The sequence below is a fragment of the Rattus norvegicus genome, chromosome 16 (assembly GCF_036323735.1).
Source record: "Rattus norvegicus strain BN/NHsdMcwi chromosome 16, GRCr8, whole genome shotgun sequence".
Taxonomy (NCBI): Eukaryota; Metazoa; Chordata; class Mammalia; order Rodentia; family Muridae; genus Rattus; species Rattus norvegicus.
The window spans coordinates 932,782-954,384 of NC_086034.1; the positions used below are offsets into that span (position 1 = coordinate 932,782).

The 21,603-nt window shown below is 49.7% G+C and overlaps 1 long non-coding RNA gene across 5 annotated transcripts in view; it reads right to left on the reverse strand.

Moving 5' to 3' along the window:
- LOC103693859 (uncharacterized) overlaps window positions 1-20,683 on the reverse strand; it is a 159,041-nt gene extending 138,358 nt beyond the window's left edge. For 3 of the 5 annotated variants that reach the window (XR_010058528.1, XR_010058527.1, XR_005494710.2), the window contains exon 1: window positions 16,715-20,683. This is a non-coding gene — a long non-coding RNA (uncharacterized LOC103693859). The remainder of the gene's footprint in view (window positions 1-16,714) is intronic. The other 2 variants (XR_010058526.1, XR_005494709.2) reach the window with 2 other exon arrangements.
- Window positions 20,684-21,603: the final 920 nt, after the last annotated feature.

The following is a 21,603-nucleotide window of genomic DNA, read 5'->3' on the forward strand; positions in this document are numbered from 1 at the left end:
TCCCCATTTACAGCTCTAGGAACACCTACATGGCTCCTCAAGAACAAGCTTCAGCCCCCTCTCCTATAAAACTCAACATTGTAGACTATGCCCTATAACAAATATTCCCCCAAATACCAGTGACTTCCCTGGTGTTACATTATGATTGTGTCCCCCAAAAGTTCATGCATTAGAAACACAGTTCCTGCATTCGTATGTCCATGATATCTGGAGAAAAGGTCTTTGAGAGGTAACTGAGCTTAGATGAAAACAGAAGGCAGGGTCTTCATGGCACGCAGTAGCTTTGTAATAGGAAGAGGAGAGACCCAAACTTCAGAGCTTGCCCTGTCTGACCACATTGCCCTCTATCATGTTGTGATGCAGCTGAAAGGCCCTCCTTCACCAGACACCCAGTGCCAAAGAAGGAAGAGGGGGAGAAGGTAAAGAAAAAATAAGATGGGATGGGGGAGGAGGCTCCAAGCTACATTTACAAGACTCATCCTATCTAAATCCCAATCCCAGAGAACAAACTAAACACTACTGCAAAGACTTACTAGATTGTCCTAGAAGATTCCAGAATGCTTTCTCAATGCTTTCTCCAGAGGTTAGCTTACCTGTGGGTGCTGAAAATGCTCAGCTTCACCCAAGGACATCCGGGAGAGCATGCAGAAGGTGGCAGCTCAGCTATTATGGGCTGCATCCCCCACCTCCATTTTATTCCTACAGATCTACTTAGAAATAAATCTTCAAAGCCTCCTTCCCTCTCCGTCTAGCATGCCATACCACATCACAATAAACACATCAAAATGCATCCATATCCTGTTTCAAATATCATTTACATATAACTTCAGAGAAGCTAGGGTGAGCTCCATTTAACAAGTTGACATGATATTACATTATGCACATATTCAATTAAACATCAATTAACTTTGATTTGCAGTCATTTTGGGAAGTTGATCTTTTTTTTTTCCTCTGTCATAAAATACCCTTGGAAAGGCTGTATCTGTAGTCTGAGTTTGAAGTGTTCTGTCCCCACTGAAGGCTCCATTTCTGGATGACCCATCTATTTATGGGTCCTCCTGTTTCTTCAGTTGAAAGATTCACCTATTTCTTTCCCCAGATGAGAGTACTAAGAGTCCAAGAAGATTCTGGGTGACCACAGAGGCTGCTTGGTCCTATGGTCAGAGCTGAGAAGGGAGATGGCAGCCATAGATTCAAAGGAGGCAGTCCACACAGCACAAGGAGAAAGTTCTTGGCCAACATCACAGACCCATGTGTGAGTTACAGTCTGCAAAAACCCTTCCTTCTCATTCTTCTCTGGATCCCAAGCTAATATCTGTGAGGTTTGCATAGTCATCCACACTTTCCAGATGAGCCAACTGAGGCTCAGGGATACATGTGAGAGTGTCCTGGGTGGAAGAGCTCTGGCTCTACCTTCCTGGCCACCCACTAAGGGCAGGTGATTTGAGCCATTAGGAATATATGTTTTCTCTTGCACATATCTCTTTGTGAATTCTTCCGTGGCCTGTGGGGATCCAAGGTCAGCAAGGGGTGCCAGGCAAGGGAGTGGACCACAGTCTCAGCCCTGAAGCTGGTAGGGAAGGCACAAAGCCAGAGAGTTGGGTAAGTTGGGCCTGCTAAGCGTCAAAACATGTCAGGTCTCGCCCCAGCAGGCTGCTCCCTGGGATTAGTAGATAGAGTCCTGGAGCCAGGGAGCCATCCCCTTGGAACAGCTGTGCAGGGCAAGACAGGGCAGGGAGGAGAGAGCCACTCATGGGCGGAAAGAGTTTCGAGTGGCCTGGTGCCAGTGCACCTGGGGTCACAGTGCGGTCCCCAAGTCCTTTCCCAAGCCAGGACATCACTAGTTGTCTGAGTCTGATATCACCGTCAAATCTGCAACTCAGACAGCCTGCTGAACCTGCCTGTCATCCCACAGTCTGAGAAAACTTTGTGGAGAAGCAAAGCCAAGCCTTTGGAGATAGTGCCCTCCACCCCCTTCTCTCTCTTCCTCCCTCTTCTCCTCCTCCTCTCATCCCTCCCCCAAGCCCCCGCCCTCACCGGGCTCTTCTCAGATGGGCTCTGATAGCTCCCAGAAACCCAGCAATGCAGAAAACATCATCTTTTATTGGTGTGGAGAAGAGGAAATGGACAGAGAGACTCATTCATTCGCCACAGTAGGAGGCAGCAGGGTGGGATTCTAGTCCAGATGGGCTTGCCTCCATGATCCTCTGAAAGTCCACATCTGATACTGTAAACTCCATGCTTGCCCTGTTCCCCCAGGTCGTGAGAACCATGGGACAAAATACAAGAGCCTTACCTTAGCATCCAAGGCCCTCCAGTCTCCCAAAGTGTCTTCCTAGCTTTCTAACCCTGTTTCATCTCAGCCTTGCGACTGCAGTACCTCATCCTTCCACTCCCAACCATGCTATCTATCTATGTGTTTGCAAAGGTCTGCCCTGGCAAGCCTAGGTCCATCTGCCAGAAGTGGCCTTCACCATCTCCTCCCCTGTCAAATCCACACTCCACGTAGTGAAATCAGAGACACTGACTTGGAGGAGGGGCCCCTTAGGTTGGAGTCAGTTAATCCTTTGGATTCATGAAACAACTTTCACATTCACTGCGACGTGATATGGCAGAGGAGGAGACACGGGTATTTATTCAAATATCAGGTCACCAGACCTGGAATACTTTCAGGGCAGGCCTAGTAAACTGTTTGTGTCTGTATCCTAGCAACTCGCATGGAGCTCTGGCTCAGAGCAAGTACTACCTGGAATGATGATGGATGGATGGGCAGATGGATAGATACAAAGATGGATGGACACTTAGATGGATGCTCGGATAGAGTATAGACCAGACAATGAGATGAATGGATGAATGGACAGACAGATGCATGACTGGGTGGGTGGATGGATGGATGAACAGACAAATGGATGGATGGACAGATGGACAGATGGATAGACAGATGGATGGATGAACGAACAGACGGATGGATAGATGGATGGATGGACAGGCGGATGGATGAGTGGGTGGATGGATGGACAGATGGACGGATGGACAGGCAGATGGATGAGTGGGTGGATGGATGGACAGATGGACGGATGAATGAATGGTTGGATGGATAAATGGGCAGATGGACAGATGGATGGTTGTTTGGATAACTTGACTGCAAGATGAGTAAATTAATAGAAAAATGGAAGAAAAAGAAATGGGCAGATTACTCATGTCAACAAGCACAAAACTACTCATCCCTGGGAGACTCCAAGAGCCTCCCGTTTGTGCTCCTGACAATCTTTTATTGCAGGTCAATAAAGATCTGGTAGGCCCCCTCTGGGCAAAGAACCAAGACTGTCTCAGCTGGAGAGGGGAAAGGACCCCAGTCTAGAGCTATGAGCTTACATCCTGGAGTCCATGGCTGCACTCGAGGAAGAGGAGGCCCTGCTCCATCGTTAGAGAAGAGCCAAGCAGGGAGGAGTCCACAGCTCCATCTTTCCATTAGCTAAGATACTCTTCCAAGCCTGGCCTCCCCCAGCTCCCAAATTCCACTGCTCAGGATAATCGGAGCCTGGGCCTGAGCCCAGTGTTGCTTCGACTCCAAAACCAAAACCACACTGGCTAGAGTATGAGAGGCCTGGGGAGTCAGCATCCAGGAGGGCAAGGGCAGGGAGAAACTTGACCAACCTCTGGAGACAGCTGCAGGCAGCTTGACCTCCAGCCAGCAATGATGTGATCAGGGATTGTAGCCCCTCTCCCAGAGCACTCAGGCTCCTTCTGACACCGGCTTCATGCTGGGTCCCACCACACCCTCAGTTCCCCTCAGCCCCCACCCAGCATCCTCACATCTGCAGCAAAGCTCTGCCAAATTAACAGCTGCAGCCTATGCTCCAAATCTCCCCAAACCCTACACTACCTACATCGCCAAAGCCACATCCCTTCTGACCCCAGAGCAGGGCCCTCAGGAGAGAAAGGCTCATTAATCCTTGGGAATCTGCTCCTGGGCAGCGTTGAAGACAGGCTGGTGAGCCTGGAGCTTGGACAAAGCTCCTGCAAGGTCTTTAGGACAATCAGGACTCCCATGACAGATGTGTTTATAAAAATATAAAGAGGGGGGATTGTTCTATGGAGGTGTAGTCAGGTATGGGGTAAGGGGGCACATCAGTGGGCCCATGCTGTAGTATCCCTTCCTCCTGAGGGACTGTCCACAGGATGCTATAGTATAGAATAGAGTTTATTCAGGGCATGGGGAGGGGAGTTAAGAGTATAGTAGAGTCAGAGAAAGGCACAGAAACAGAGAGAGAGAGAGAGAGAGAGAGAGAGAGAGACCAGCCATGAGCATGTTGGTGGTGGGGAGGGAGCAAGAAAGGAAGAGCAAGAGAACAAGGGAGACAGAAGAGGGGCAAATGGCTCCTTTTATAGTGTCAGGCATACCTAGTCATTGCCAGGTAACTGTGGGGCGGAGCTTATTATACAGAATGCTAACAGTGACCACCCAGCACAAAGTTCATTAGCCACTGGCCTGCTTTCCAGCATCCCAAAAGCTAGCTGGCCTGGAAATAACAGGAGGAAGGGAGACAGTCTCTCCGCTATTGCACCTGCTTTCTCCTGCTCAGGAAAGCACCAGAAGAAGCTACTGTGGTCAAGAGAATGGAATATTGGTTCTTTGGCCTCTCGCCAGTTTCTGCAAATTGGAAAAGAGCCCTGGCTCTACCCACAGGACATCTTAGAAGCTGTTGCACAGGGGTGGGAGGAAGCGATTCTATGGAGGCGCAGACCCGCTGTTCCTAGATCCATCCAAGAAAGAAGGAGCCAAGTCCTTGGCTCCGTCTGAATCACTGGTGAACAGCCCTTATTGGGCCAGCTCATAGCTTTTACGCCATACGTTTGCAGGCCTTCCAGTGGGATGTGCAGCCTTCAGTGAGGCACACCCAGCCCCGGCACTCATCACTTCAAACCCACCCACCCGTCACCGTGGTCTGACGGTCTGACGAGCGTCTCCAGGTTCTCTGCCTCTTATTCAATGAGCTGAATGAAATGAAGCCTCGCACGGATTGCAAAAGCAGCGAGGGGATTTTAAAGCAACTCAGTAGCACGAGTCAGAAAGAAGTATGTTGTCAAGAATGACAGCGAGCCACATGAGCGAGGGTACTCAAGGGCTCCAATTATTATTTGGGGCTTCTCTTAATGGGGTTCAAGAGAAGAAGGTGTATGGCTGTTAAGGGACATAACACCGATAGTGCTCTGTTTTGATTGACAGACTTGAATGAGGATTGCACAATTACATAAACCTGTCCTCATAGCACATGTCCCTTCCTGCAATGCATCTGATTTTAATCATACGCCTGCCCAATTATACATGGTATACATGGTAAATAGGGGATTCTCCCTAAGGGTTCACTCAGAAGACACAGTTTGCCTTATTCCGCAGACATCCAAAACCAGTTTTGGCCGGATGAGCCCCTGGCCTGGAGTTCCCAGGTTTGCTCCAGTTTGAATAGAAACAATGCATTATCAAGAGGTTGCTAAGGGAGGTCGCTCACTTGCGTTTCTTAAAGCAAAGATACTGAGCAACTCATTGCATTTCCAAACTATCAGGAAAGGGGGTGTGCAGACCTGGTTTGCCAAATCAAGGAAAGTCTCCAGCTACAAAGCTATTCCCTCTGCTTGCCCACCTCACATCACATGGAAGCTACTCACACGGCCCCTGGAAGGAGGTTTTGCTGGCAGGACCAACCAGCCCCTTGCCCCACCTCAGTGGTTTAACAAAACACAAATCCGTGTCCGTTCATAGTCCATATCACCTGCTGGAACCAAGCCCATGTTCTGATATGCCCCCATTCCCTGGACCAGGAATGCCTGAGTATCAGGAACCATGGTCCCACTTGTTAGCAGGTGAGACCTCCATGTCCCACAGGGATATGCCTCTCTGTGACCACAAAGACACTTGGGCCATTAGGACTCAAGAAGGCCAACGGATGCCTGATCTCACTGTGTGGCCTTGGGAAAAGTGGGTTCTCACCCTGCTTGAGACCCATCATGATACATGGGAAGGAGAGATGGGGGTTCCCAAGATTTTTGGCATCCCTGGGTCAGCCAGTAGTGACGTGGGCTGGACTATGCTGATTATCTAAGGGAACCAGTTTGAGTCGGTAAAGTCAGGTGCCAGGCATCCCTGTGAACCCGATGGCAGCATCCACACACTCCCATCGGAGGCAGGGGTACCAGTGTGCATCCCGCCCACACGGTATTCTGGCTCCCAGAGAATGGGATCATGTTCAAGTGAACCTGGATTTACCCCCCAGGATTTCCAATGTCATAAGCACCCCAACCTGTCAGGGAACAGAGCTCCTAGGCCAGGCGAGGAACGATGTCTTGAGAGATGATTCAGCTCTCCAAGGCAAGTGCCTTGACTCTTGGGGCAAACCATGCCCAATCTCCAGGTCCGATTCAGACCTGGGGCTCCTAAATTCTCTCTCTAGTGATCCACTAGGGGCAAGATGGCTGGCTAGTTAGGACTTAATCTCAAGCATAGTTTCTCTTCTCCCAGAAATCCTCCACTGTTTGGACCGTTCTACCCACAGCAGGCCTTTAGCATGATGACATGCTACCAGTGACCGAATGTTCACTGCCTCTGAGTAGATTCTGCCCTGTTCTTGGTTTTGAAAGCAACCTAATTAGGCACATGGAGGGATCACACTGAATGGGTGAAAACGCGCTGGGGGTTCTCCAGAGCCCCACCCAATGCAGCCCTAGCCCTTCAGCATCTAGGTTGCCAAGCATGCCTTCCAGATCAGACCATGACCCATTCCTCCCTTCAGTCTGGCCGGAGAACCAACTGATCTGATCCTTAAGACACTCATTTCCCAGGTGTGGACTGCTCAGAATCCCACACTGATGTCCCCTGAGAAGTTTCATTCAGTCTGTGATTTTGCACCAGGCTTTCCAGCCTTCGGGCCTCAGCATTCACTTCCATCAAATGGAGAATGGGTCTCTATAAAGGTTACCTTCCAGCAAGCTAAGAACCCTATCTATCCTGCCATCTTCCAGACCTAAGGAAAGCAACAGAGAAGCCAGCAGGGCCCCTAGTGAAGGTGGAGGAGATACAAGAGCAGACCCCAGGCTGGCCCGATGCCCATTTTGTCAATGTCTGCTTTGTTTTGAGCTCACAGCAAGCAGGTGAGTTCATTTTCCATTAAGGACAATTAGCTCTTCATTTGCATATGCTAAATGCGACATTTAAGGGAATAGTTCCTCCCCACCCAAACAGGATGAAAGTCCAATGACAGGCAGGCAACCTGCAGTTTGGGGCAGAGGTGTAATTGGCTCTTATTAAGGGAGATGCGGGAGATACAGGTTTTGAAATGCAAATGATTGCATCAGTCCTTCTGTTAGGCCAGCTTGGGGAATGAAAAGAGGAAGCTGGGCCTCTTTTCTGCTCCATGTCTGCACAGGGCTGGCCTCCTTCCTGACCCACAGCAAGAGAGTCAGAGAAGCAGGGTAGAAAGGATTCATAATCTCCTGGGGAGAGCAGAGAGCAGGACAGAGTCACCTTCCAAGCAGCCCCATCCCTTGCCCAGACCTGCCCTGTCTGAGTCAACCACTTCCTATTCCCTAAAGCAAGGTCTAGTCTCTTGTTCCACCTGAGTCTCATACTTGGAACTGCTTCATCATGGCTTCTCCCACAGCATACAGTCAGGAGGCCTTAAAGACCCCCACATACAGCATTTGCCATTCCCCTATCAAGAAGTCTCCACCCTCCCACCCACCACCCATCTCAATCTTATCTCAAGTTAGCTTAGAATGTGTTTCATCTGCTTTATGAGCACAGACTGAAGCCACGGTAGCATCCTTAGCCCCTGGGGTAGAGCAGAAGAATCTGCCTCATAAGTGAGTCACATTATAGAAAAGACAGAAACAAGTGGATGAGGAAAGGATAGATAGAAAAAAGGATGAATGGATGGATGGATGAATGGATGGATGGATGGATGGATGGATAGATGGATAGATGGATGGGAGTATTCATGCATGGATGGGGGGACGAATGGATGGATGGATGAATGTATGGGAGGATGGATGGATGGATATGGATGGGAGATGGGTATGGATGGGAAATGGATGAATGGGATATGGATGGGTGCATGAATGGGTACATCAATGGATGCCTTTTTGTACTCCATGAACCTTCCCTCTGCCCTTGCTTTAACATATAGCACTTCCCATTTTATAGATGAAGAAAAAGTAAGGCTGGATGAGATAAACACCCCATTCTGCAACCCAGTGAGGAAACCCAGAGATGAAGGGCCTATGTCATGCCTCAGGATACCCCACTCAAATCTGATGGCAGTAACTTGTCCTCAAAGTCCTTCACTGCAATGGAAGTCTCTACCTAGCCACCTCTCCCACGTGACTGTCACACGTTCTAACACAACCCTAACCATCTGGGCCTCTTCAGATCCAGAGGCTGAGGATAACTGTGCAGGTGCATGCTTCTTTCTCCTCTCTGTCTCTCTGTGTCTCTGTCTCTCTCTGTGTGTATCTGTCTCTACTCTGTCTCTGTGTTTCTGTGTCTCTGTCTCTGAAATTCTCTGTCTCTTTGAGTGTCTATTTTTCTCTTTATGTGAGATCCTGCCCTTCCTTTCTCTCTCTCTCTCTCTCTCTCTCTCTCTCTCTCTCTCTCTCTCTCCCTCCCTCCCTCCCTCCCTCCCTCCCTCCCTCCCTCCCTCCTCATGAATCAGACTCCCAGCTGGTCACTCCAGAAGAGAGTAGTCACAGAGCCTTTCCTAGCCTGGCTTTTTAGGTTCCCAACTTCTGACCCATAGTTTTCACCATTCCCTACCAAGACAGGGAGGACCTCACCACTGGAGGTTCCCCAGACACCTAGAATTGAAGGCCCTGAGATAAGAGAAGTGGAGAGGCAGGTACAGGGTAGGGGGACAGAGTCAGAAAGATCAGTAAGATCCCTGGATCCACACATTGGGATGAAAATAGTAAACAGTCTAGGCAGGCAAGAAAACCATGAGGGTTTGATGCTGATCTCTAACTGAACAGCCAGGAAACGACAGAACACTGTAGGGGTGGAAAAGATTTACCCAGAAGATTTACTCATGCCTGACCCCACATGGGATGGGAAAAGGCAAACATCTATATGTTTTAGGGTCCCTGGGAGATTCCTGCATGATTGAGTTTGGCAGCCACTGGACTACATAGCAGGGTGGGAACTATGAGCTACCACACCCATTGTACAGGCTAGAAAAGCAATGCCTGAGAGGTCTCCATATGAGACACTGGGATTCAAATAGGTCTGCAGACTAGGCTCTACCCTAAAGACCAGCCTTTTCCCACACTGAGCCTAGAGATAACCACCAAGAGACCAGGATCCTGACTCCCACAAGCTCCAGATCTGCAGATTTTCTGAAAGAGGTTCTACTGGGAGGTGGGGGTCAGCAGGCAGAAGGGTCTCAAAGACAACATAGTGGGGAGTGTTGCAAGCTAGGTGCAGGTCTCTGTACTGGCCAGCTCACAAATTTCTCATAAAATCCAAATAGTCCTTGGCTTCAGCTCAGGAACCTCTCCCGTCTGACTTCATTCTTTGGTATGCGGTGGTGGGGGTGAGGGTATCTGTTCCTGGATTGTGGGTCCCAGACATGGACTCTTTATCTGTGTCTTTCCTGACATTGCTGTAAAGGCAGTGGCTTAAAGGTAGCTTCCTAGGGATTTGGGCTTCTTCCTCCAGGTCTATGCTGGAAACACAGATGTCCGCATGAAGCTGAGGCTACAGTTGTACAGGAAATCAGAAGCACTGACAGTCCCTAATTCCTCACCTGTCTATCCCAAGGAACTGAGACCAGTCAAGTTTCAAGCATGGGACAGCATGCTCCAGAGAAGAGTTGGAACCCCAATTCAGCTGCATCCACATGTTGGGTGACCCTGAGGAAGCTGCCTAACTCCTTAGAGGCTGGACCTAATGATACTAATGATCCTCTTTATGAAGTTGGGGTTAAATAAGGCCCATGAGGACTGTGGTGCCTTGGACACGTTGTTTTATTTCTATTGCCTCAGCTATCCTGTCTTTAAAATGGGAACAATTATACTTAAGAAGGATAAAGTGAGGATTAAATTCATTAAAAGGGGTCAATCTACACAAAGTGCTTAAAACAGCATCTAGCCTACCTACAGGGACAGATGAGACTCTAAGCGTGGGGCGGGGCTTTGGAAAATGCCTGCTTCGTTTCTGCCTTTGAGGCACTTCGAGGATACAGGGAGATCACTCAACTGCCTTCTTTTGACTGCTAGTGGCAGGCTGTGAGCCAGCTCTGTGAAAAACTGGAGATGGAGCCTATTTTCTCTTCTCCCTTTTTACAAAGAGATCGGAAAACAGGAGTTTGAACTCTGGGCAACCTTGTAGCGCTGTGTGAACCAAAAGACAAACCCTAGAAATTACTTGGAGATAGCTGGGTTCCCCATCACACCTGCCCCACAGCCACTACTTGACTGGCTCTCCTGCTGCCCAGAGGAGCCTGAGCAGCCCCAGCCAATTCTTCTCCTACCCCTGGGTGCCCTAGAGTAGTGGAGAATACTAGAATAGAGGGTCGTTTTGTTGTCATGCTTGTTTGGGAGGGTTTTTGTACAGGACAAAAAGAAGCACAGACACCAGGCTGAGCATGCGAGCCAGCATTCCCACCAATGTCCAGGTAGTGTGGGGGCCCAGCTCCCATGGAGACTCCAAAGGTCAAAAGACTTTGTGTCTTGCCATTGACCCAGGAAATGTGGAAGAGTAAATTTGACCATAGGTCATTTGACCCTGCCTCACCCAGTCTTTCACTAAGCCACACTCTTCAGGAACCATCTGGAAGTTTCTGCAGAAGTACCTGGCTCTGAAAGGGACAGGGACCAGGGAAGTCACTGCCAAACTATTTCAGGTCAAAAGAGACTACCATGCTGCCAACATGAGGAGGAGAGGTGCTGCTGGGGGTATGAGCAGACATGCAGACACACAACACACACACACACACATACACACACACACACATATGTACCATACACAGGCACATACATACCATACACATATACACACACAGATACACACACATGTGCGCATGCGTGCACACATACAGACATACACACAGACATACACAGACACACTCACACACATCACACCATACCACACACACAACATACCATACCTTACCACATGTACACATATACCATACCACACCACACTATACCATACATGTGCACTACATACATACATACACACACACACACAAACACACACACCATCACACACACCATACCATACATCCACACTACGTACACACCACACCACACACCATACCATACACATTTACATACAATATACACATACACACAATACAGCACAATACACACCATCACACACACATACATACACACACTCCACACCACAGCCCAAACACACTCACCACACCAAACACACACACACACACATACACACATACACATGCGCTCTCTCTCTCTCTCTCTCTCTCTCTCTCTCTCTCTCTCTCTCTCTCCTGATGCCCTGTGTCCCCAGGAAGCTTCTAGAAATACAGAGAAGTTTCCAGGACTCACTGAGAAAAAAGGTTTGATCCCTACCAACTTTGAGTCTATAACATCAGAGAGCCCACCCCCACCCCCCTTCAAGGCTGCTCCTTTAGCACCTCCAAGCTCTGAGTGCAAAGTAAGTAGGCTTTCAGGAAATATCCTTGAGTCCAAAAGGTGCAGAGAATAGACACCAAAGACAGCAGAGCTGAGCGATAGATTAGGGGGAAGAGAGGCCACATCTATTGTCCCAACATCTGGGAAGCTAAGTCAGAAGGATGAAGAGTTCACGGCCAGCCTCCCATCTTGGGATGGCCTGGGAGGTACACACATACACATATGTATACACACATGTACACATGTGTTCATATGTATGAGGAGGAGGAGGAGAGACAAGGAAGGAAGGAAGGAAGGAAGGAAGGAAGGAAGGAAGGAAGGAAGGAAGGAAGGAGATCTCCCAACCTCACCTCAGGGAAACGGGAGCTGGAGAGCAGAGAGCCCCTTGGACTCTGAAAACAGGCAGATGTGACTTCAGATGCCCCATCTAGGGCTTCCTCCATAAGTCCAGAGGAGAGTCTCTTGTGTGTTTGGAGATTCTGTCATGCTCTGGTATCAAAGGGCCTTCTGCATGCCTTCTGGCTAACACACTGGGCAAGCATAGTGACTTCAATCTCATAAGATGGATATGAAGGCCAATGACCTGATTCTTCTCCATTTTTCCTTCAGGTCCCAGTCTTCAGAGGCTTTCCCTAGTCCCAGTGCTAGGCTGTCTCTTGTTAAGCCTGGAGGCGGTGGTGGCCTTTAATCCCAGCCCTCGGAAGGCAGAGGCAGATGGTTCCCTGGGTTCAAAGCCAGCCTGGTCTACAGAGTAAGGTCCAGGACAGCCAGGGATACACAGAGAAACCCTGTCCAGAAAAACAAGCTAACAAAAGACACTTTACCCTAGAGTTGATCATGCTGACATCCCAGGCTTATTCTTACTTTAGCTACCAAGGAACCCTAGCTTCAGAAAATTGATGGGATGGATGGATGGATGGATGGATGGATGGATGGATGGATGGATGGATGCAAGGCCTAGCCAGCCCCTCAAATTTCTTGTAACTCTTTATTACTGTCTTAGTTAGGGTTTTGCTGCTGTGAACAGACACCATGACCAAGGCAACTCTTTAAAGAACAACACTTAATTGGGGCTGGCTTACAGGTTCAGAGGTTCAGTTCATTATCATCAAGGTGAGAGCATGGCAGCATCCAGGCAGGCATGGTGCAGGAAAAGCTGAGAGCTCTACATCTTCATCTAGAGGCTGCTAGGAGAAGACTGGTTTCCAGGCAGCTAGGATAAGGGTCTTAAAGCCCATGCCCGCAGTGACACACCTACTCCAACAGGGCCACACCTCCTAATAGTGCCACTCCCCAGGCCATGCTTATGCAAACTGTCACTATCACCATGCAAAGAGCCTTCTCTGGACCTGGGTACAAGTGACTGATTTATTGAGGATATAATTTATGCCTGGCCCCAGGCTCCCAGTGGCCATGGGGAGCTCTCCTTTCCCTGAAGTCCATAATATCCCCCAACATCCTCCGGCCCCCCAGTCAGGCTCTAGGACTTCAGGCAGCATTGACTGGACACAGGGGCCTGGATTGTGCACAGTATGAACTGAAAGCTTGAAGCCAGGAGAGTGGCATGATTTTCCTCCCTTCATATTGGCAGGTAGAACAGCTGGGCTTCCTAATTTCTGGATTTTGTGTGTGCATGGAAAAACCAGGGCAGGGAACTAAGATGAGCCTCCTCGTGACAGCCAGAGAAGGTAAGTAGTGGGGGAGATAGTGGACAACAGGGCTGCTTTGCTCAAGCCACCCTGCTGCTTCTCGGAAGCAAGCAATGCCAAGTAGGCAGATGGCCGGCAGGTCCCCTCTGAGCCCTGGGACCCAGATGGTCATCCCGGCATTAGGGAAGGCATCACAGCAGCAGCAAGAGAGAACTTACTGCCAGCCAAATCCACTGAAGCCCCCGTTCTAGCCAGGGGCCTCCCTGTCTTCCTTTCTGCAGCCTAGCTATTACTGTGGCTGGGGGGCCCGTGGGACTGCAGAGAGGCTGAAATTGGGAAGCTACATTTCACAGTGGTCACATTCAGGAGGCCATAGGCCAGACCAGGCATAGCCTCTCAGGGAACGCCTCCTGCATTCCTACTGCTGGTCTGTCAGCAGACCAAAGAAACTGTCCTCTCCTCACTCTTACAGCCAGGCTGTGAGCCCAAGTCACCTCCGGACCTCTGCATCTCCCTCGGGGTTTCTTGGGCTCAGAAAAAGCACTAATAATAGACTCTAATACTCCTTAAGGGCCTGCCAGAGACAGCCCGGAGTTCTCAGAGCTTCGTGAGTAAAAATCAATCCCTGTAGTGGGTAAAAAAACAACCCTGAGAGGCAAGTCTGTTAAGATCCCCACTTTACAGATGAAGAAATGGAGACCCAGAAAAGAGGCAAAGATCCTAAGCCACACACCAGGAAACGAGGAAGCCAGAAGTCAGCCAGGCAGCCTGGCTCTGGAGCTCACGTTCTCAGAAGTGTCTATCTGTGCAAAGCCAATGAGTCCCATACCGCACTACATCAGGGACCCAAGACACATCACCCTGGGCTCAGGCTTGAGTGTCAAGGACTGAATTGCCTGTCACAGGTACGCAACCGCCTTGGTGGAATTGTTCAGGCAGTGGGTAAGGACAAGCCTAGGTCACCTCTGAGTCAGATGGAATAGACAAATGTCCCTGAGACCAGGCCTTGAGGTCTTAGAGGTAGTGTGGAGACCTTAGAGAAACACGACTGCTACACATTCATTCAATCACTTATTTATGAACATATATGTTCACTTGCTCACATGCACATGTGTGAGTTTGTACATATATGTCCCTGGACACAGTAGCTGTTCTGGGGAACAAAGGACATTACTAAGTCCCCACAAGCCTGGAAGCCCCCTAACTACAGGAAGTATGCCCCCTCCAACAAGTAAGTGCCTGGAGGACAGCATAAGACACTCCCTTCCCCCTTCTCAGCCTCACTTTCCCCTCTGTGTGAGGAAGGGGTTGTCTGAGGTCATCTCCAAGGTCTTGGGCTCCTTGCCACCTGGCCAGTCACCTGCAACTCTTTGTCCCCAGAGCTGGCAGGAGCTGTGACTCAGCAGCAAGAAGCAGCATAGGAGCTGCCCACTGCCCCCTCCCCCCAACACACAAAGGGCATCTTGTTACCACAGCCTGCCAGCAGGCAGGGAGGGCTGGGAGGTAAGGGGCCAGGATGCCTGTGTCAGCAGGACTGGGGGCAGGGCTCAGCTGGAGGCTCTGCCAGGGCCATTGGCTGGCTGGCCGGCCACAGGATCCACAGCAGTGGACAAGGCCTTGGGCAGGCAGGCGGGCAACCCTGAAGAGCAGTCTCAGGAAATGGCTGCCCCTCGGCTTCTGTGTGGAACCTTGTTTGCTAAGCTCCTTTTTAGGACCATTACTTTTCATCTGGATTCTAAATGAACTCTCTGCATCCAGCAGCAGCCTCAGGCCTGGAATTTCCCAGCTGTGTGGGCAGAAACCACAGCCCCGGCTCAGAGCTTACCAGATGTGAGACTGGGGCACAATCACTTTTCCAATCTGTAAAATGGGAGTGCTGAGTGGAGATGCTCAAATCACTCTTCAGTGGGGCAGGCGCCACCTCCCAGGGACGCCCCAACACTGGTCAGGACATCCTAGTACCTTCCTTGCTGCTATGGCTTTGTCACTTTCTTGCTTTCTTGCAAAGCACTTATTCCTTCTTACCTCTGTCCACTAGCCAGTAAAATGGGGATGGCTGAAAGACAGCAGAAACTAAATAGAAGATTCCTTCTGGACATTACCTGAGCCTCATATCCTGACACTGAACGAAGGACAAGCCAGGAGACATTCAGAGAGTTCGTGCTAGTAGGTAAGTCAGTCTGCAGTACTGTTCCAATGAGTGTGTGCATGGTGTGCATACATATGTACACACATGCACAAGTGGACAGGCAAGTATGCCCCCAGGCCAGTTACTTGAGCACTGAGTCCATTACTTGAGCAGAACAGGGTCCAGATCAAAGGCTCTCCAAGGCCCTTGATCTTCTTAGGACCACTGGACTCCTGTGGCTGGTTTGTGATGTCCAGCTAGCCACAGCCTTGCAGAACAAACTGGTGCCTCAGATGCTGCACGCTCCAAGCGCCGGCTGGAACTAGGGGCAAGTTGCCCCCTAAACCATGCATTATGGTCCGGAGGAGTACTACATGCACATAAATACCCCCTAGAGTTGCACTCCCAACATTTTCCATAAACGTCTATATGTTGGCGTCTCATTTGATCAGCATCTGTGGGCCTCTTATACCCCAGAGAAAGGATTCTGCATTCTGCCAGGAACATATAACTGATAGGCTTTCAAAACCTAACGTGTAATGGGATGCTGGTTAGTCTATCAGATCCTCCAAATACTACCAAGCTCCCAACAGGCTATGTCCCACTTGATGCACGACAGTGAGGCCCAAACAGGTGAGGGCCTTGAGGCCGGGGCCAAATGTGACTCACTGGCCGGGGCCAGTGAGGTCAGGAAATGAAAAAGCTAGGCACAGATTGTGTGATATGGGGTGGAGGGCCATGACCCAGAAACCTAGGCAGAGCACAACAGATGAGAAAACCAGCCAGCATGTGTGAAGACTCCCTTCTACCATCCTCCACTCCTGGGGAAGGTCCTAAGACTTCTTGGCATAGTTTCCTTTTGGGCAGTGCCCAGGTGGGGGTTAGGCCTCAGGCACCTGGCCTCTTCCTCACACGGTTGCATGAGTGACTGAGTGTGGGAAGCCCTTCCCAGGAAGGCAGACCCACCCAGGCCGAGCGGAGCTTCCTGATAGAACATCCACTGGTGTCCTGAAAGGAGGAGGCTCAGCGGTCCCAAGGGCCACATCACATAGGAAGGACTGCATTTTATTGGGTTCCCACTGCACAGGATGCAGTTCAAATTTGCCATCTATTTAGAAAATATTCACCGAATGCCCTTGAAGTACCAGGCCCTGGGCTGAGTATCGGAACCCAGGAGAAGAAAACAGGTAGTGCCTGTGGGCTCCATGTGGAGCTCACAGTCCAGTGAGGGATGAACACAAATGAGCTACAGGAAAAGGGAGGAAGATCCCACCGTGGGGACACCTACCTGGCACTGCTAACAAGGGAAGACTGCCTGAAGGAGGCAACACCGAGCAGGATCTCCTGAGGGGTGAACAGAAGCTGTGCAGATAAAGAGAAAGGGATTAATGCTGAGGGCTGAGAGATATCTGGGCAGGTGGAAGCAGGCACCCACAACTCTCACAGGAACCTTAGAACGTGGGGGCGAGCGCTCCTGAGTGACTGAGTCAACCAGAAGAAAGTGAGGCCCATCTAGCTGGGCAGCTTGCTCTGACCCTGTATCACACATGGACATCTCTAATGAGCCCTGAAGGTAAGAAGCAACCAGCAATGAAAAGGCTGAGTCTGTTTGCCTTGCAGTATGTGCATGTATGAATAAAAGGGGGTCCCCATAGTAGCCAAGACTCTTCTTTCACCAACAGCTTGAGAGGCCCCCATGTGGCTCTGACAAGATCTTCCCCAGAGCCACCGGGAGAGGGAGAACAATGGAGAGCCAGACTTCTGTGGCAAATGGATGGAGACTGCAAGTCTGGGGAATAGGCTCGGAGTAGAATGAGGCTACGGCATCTGCGGACTGGTTAGCAGTGTCCAACAGCTGGAGTACTTTAAATTTCCTCAGGGTCACTGAGGCCCAGGCCCAGATCTTCCCAAGGTCCACCATGTCCCAACCAGATCTCAGCAGAGTTCAGGAGAGGCAGGGAAGAGATGTGATCCTCCCTGGGTTAGTATGACCCCTCTGTATACAAGGGGTGCTGCTACTCTTGGCCTCCAGCTGAGAGACTTCAGCCTCTCCCTGCCTTCAGGAAGCTTACAATGGAGTAGACACACAGAAAATATAAAAGCAGTAGACCTTTCAGAAAGAGAAGCCTTGTTGACTGAGTTCATCAACATCCATTCTGTCAAAGGCCAAGTAAGGATGGAGCACTGAGCCTACAGATACTGTGAGGCCTCCTGGTGGATGCAAGTGCCCTACCCAGCTTATGATCTGCGATTGCTCCTTCCCCAAGCCCAACCCAAAGCTGGGAAGCTGACCAGAAGAAGAGAGACAGCCAACAGGAATGTTGGGGTCAGCAATGGAGGTGGTGATGTTCCTCCATTCTGCTGATTTTTCACTCTAGTACTCCAAAGCCCCAGACTTAGTCTCTGCCCACAACCCAGACCTCTGTGGAGAGTAGGCTACCGATGTCTAGGCAATTCCATGAGGGCTCTGGCCCCATCCAGATCATCTACAGCCATCAGTATCCCTATACTTTCTCCAAGGAACCACAACTCCTCTGTCAGATGCACCACTGTTCTGAGAATATGACACCCACTGTTAATTTCCAAAAAAGGTTCTTTGACTCACAGGAGGGGATCTTGCAAAGTGCCCCCTGCCTTTGCTTGTCACTAGGGGTAGGAGCGTTCCAGCTTTTGGAGAGAGAGAATGACTTTGCATCTGTAGGAAGGTAAGAGGAGAGAGGGCTCAGCCCACCAGGAGACTCAGTCCCTCAGGCCCCTATGCCTTGTGACTCCTCACTGATGCTTCCTGGTCTATGAATCCTTCTTCAGAAGAATGCCCTGCCTACAACCTGCCACTCCCCCAAGCTCTCCTCTCATCAGCTTCCAGCTCCAATAGCCCTGGTCAAATCCCACCTAAGTCTATACGTTCCTCATGTACTCAAATGTTTAGATGGTATTCACGTAATATCTGACTTCTTCCTAACCCAGACTCATCAGTATCCCCCTCCCTCTTTGAGAGGCTTTTGATGCTACATGCAATCTCTGTGGGAAAATGTAATGATTGTGTAGTGGATTTGTCCATTTGGGGGTGTCTGTGTGTGTGTGTGTGTGTGTGTGTGTGTGTGTGTGTGTGTGTGTGTGTGTACTTCTGGAGAAGATGGAACACAAATGCTTGTGCATGATAGACAAGCCATTCTACCACTAAGCTAGAGCCCTGGGCCATGATTGGTTAGTAATATCTGCTGTGGACATAATAGTGGAAACCTTTATCACTGGTTCACAATAGCCAGGCAAATGGCTTCAGGCACCTGGGAAGATGCAAACAGAAGTCCCTGTCCCTTTCCCTGCTTTGTGCTCATCTGTGGTTGTTCTCTGTGACAAGGACAAAATTCTTACCTTTTGACTCATGTTGTAAAGCAGACTGGTAAGTTTGGGCCATGGAAAGTACTAGATTGAGTTTCCTCATCTCTACATGAGTAGGACCAAAAGGTCCTGGAGGCTCTGAGTTCTAGAAAAATATAGTAATTCTCCAGCCCATGGCCCCTGAACACATGATGGGATTTCATGAAGAACTGAATACCAACATAGGGTCCTGAGCTGGAGACTAGGGGTAGCAGTGACCAAAGGAGAATGGTGGGTCTCAGGCCAAGGTTGCTATCTGAGTGTGGTGGCTGGTACTGGAAGGTTTGAACTGTGATTAGCAATGCCAGGGAAGGAACACTGGAACCTAGAATGGAGGCCAGGCCCTCTGACTTTTCATCTACCTCCATCATTAGGTTGGCGGGGAATCCCCTTTGCTTCTCAACACTCATGGGATGAGGACCTCAGAGAAGCTTCCCTGGCCATTCGGATTTAAGGCAGTCCATGTGCGTCCCTGTCAGCCCCTCGGTGTTACTGCAGTTCTAGTTCCTTCTGGTACATTTCAGTTCTTCCCTTGGTCATGTGTCCCAATGGTCTGGGAGCCTCAGGGGGATGGAGATGGGATCTGGGGGGCTCACCTCCCTCAAATCACTGTTGTTCAAACAGTGCCCTGGCTATAGCCTGCAGGGGTCAGGTCCTCAAATACCTGACAGTTCATGCAGACAGAGTAAATGAGGGAAGCATGCTTTGTAAAAACCCAGAGCAGTAGCAGCTGCATGGCACACTCATCCCTGTGTTCTGGGCCAGCGCACTGAAGCATCTTGACTGTTTATTTGACATATATGCAAATTACGCATATATAAACACCATGGGGGGAATACTATTTCCCAAGAAATATGCTCTTTTCCATTTTCTGGAGTATATATTTTTTACTGACTTAGTGGGGGCGGGGACACATTCATAAAGCCTAGGTTTGAACCTGAGACCTTGTGCATGCTAGTCAGGTGTTCTACCACTCAGCCATATCCCCATTTTTCTATCCTTTTTAATTTGGTTACTTTCACTAGAGTAACAGGTACCAAGAACTATTTCCCGACTCCCCATAAACACAACGGGCCCAGCATGATGGCCAACGCTCTACAGCCTCAAATGGCCAGGTGATTCTTCACATGGGTCCCTGGACCTCCAGAAGCCATAGCACCACCTAAAACTTGCTAGAAACTCTCAGGCAATTCTCACTGAAGCTCCTGGTGGGTGTGGTGAAGGGAGGGTTAACGTGTCTCCAGGTAAGACTCCTGCCTGATCCAGTTAGAGAAGAGCAGAGACTATGGCGAACTGGAACACACGCATCTTCCCCAAGGGACCCTGTGGCTCAACTCCAGTCTCCTTACACTCACTGTGAGGAAATGTAAGCCGCTAGGATGCCTGAAATCCCAGCCTTGTGAACACCGCGCTACGAGTATCTGGAGTTCAAGGCTAACCTTAACTGCATCTCAAGATCCTGCCTAACAGGGAAGAGAGAGGCAAAGATTAAAACAGAGACTGAAGGAACTCCCATTCAGAGCCTGCCCCACATGTGGCCCATACATATACAGCCACCCAATTAGACAAGATGGATGAAGCAAAGAAGTGCAGACCGACAGGAGCCGGATGTAGATCGCTCCTGAGAGACACAGCCAGAATACAGCAAATACAGAGGCAAATGCCAGCAGCAAACCACTGAACTGAGAATAGGACCCCCGTTGAAGGAATCAGAGAAAGAACTGGAAGAGCTTGAAGGGGCTCAAGACCCCATATGTACAACAATGCCAAGCAACCAGAGCTTCCAGGGACTAAGCCACTACCTAAAGACTATACATGGACTGACCCTGGACTCTGACCTCATAGGTAGCAATGAATATCCTAGTAAGAGCACCAGTGGAAGGGGAAGCCCTGGGTCCTGCTAAGACTGAACCCCCAGTGAACTAGACTGTTGGGGGGAGGGCGGCAATGGGGGGAGGGTTGGGAGGGGAACACCCATAAGGAAGGGGAGGGGGGAGGGGGATGTTTGCCCAGAAACCGGGAAAGGGAATAACACTCAAAATGTATATAAGAAATACTCAAGTTAATAAAAAAAAAAAAAAAAAAAAAAAAAAAAGATCCTGCCTAAAAGGAAGAGAGGGGAACAAGAATCAGGAAGACAGAGAGGGAAAAGGCATGTCAGTCAGCACATCTAAATACTGAAAGACCACATCTCTATGTGATAATTTCGTACCTAAGAAGTGGTGGTATTTTTGAGTTTGTTTTCAATCCTGTAAAGACCAAAGAAACATTTTTATAAGTTGAAACCAGCTCAAGAACAGCCGCAGAATGACTTAAGATGGAGGTTACACTCCACAGGGTTTCCGCCCAGGCTACTGCAGCCATCTTAGGGCTGCTGCTCCCCCCAAACCCCCTACCAACAGTGTGGTCTACTTCTGAATCCTCAATTTCCAGACACAGTCTACAGGTCCCAGCCTCTCTCTGGGCCAGAAGACGAGCAAGATGGAAAATTCTAGACCCTGATAATCACAGTCCAGATCACGACTGGGTAGAGAGTAAAACCACTCCCTGAGCCAAGCTCATGTTGTAGGCCACAGGGGATCTCTCGAACTCCTGCAGCCAACCTAGGAGGAGAGAACCGTGCATACTTTTTTTTAAAGATTTATGTATTTATTTATTTATTTCATGTATATGAGTTCGCTGTTGTCCTTGACACACCAGATGAGGGCACCGGATCCCATTGCAGATGGTTGTGAGCCACCATGTGGTTGCTGGGAATTGAACTCATGACCTTTGGAAGAGCGGCCAGTCCTCTTA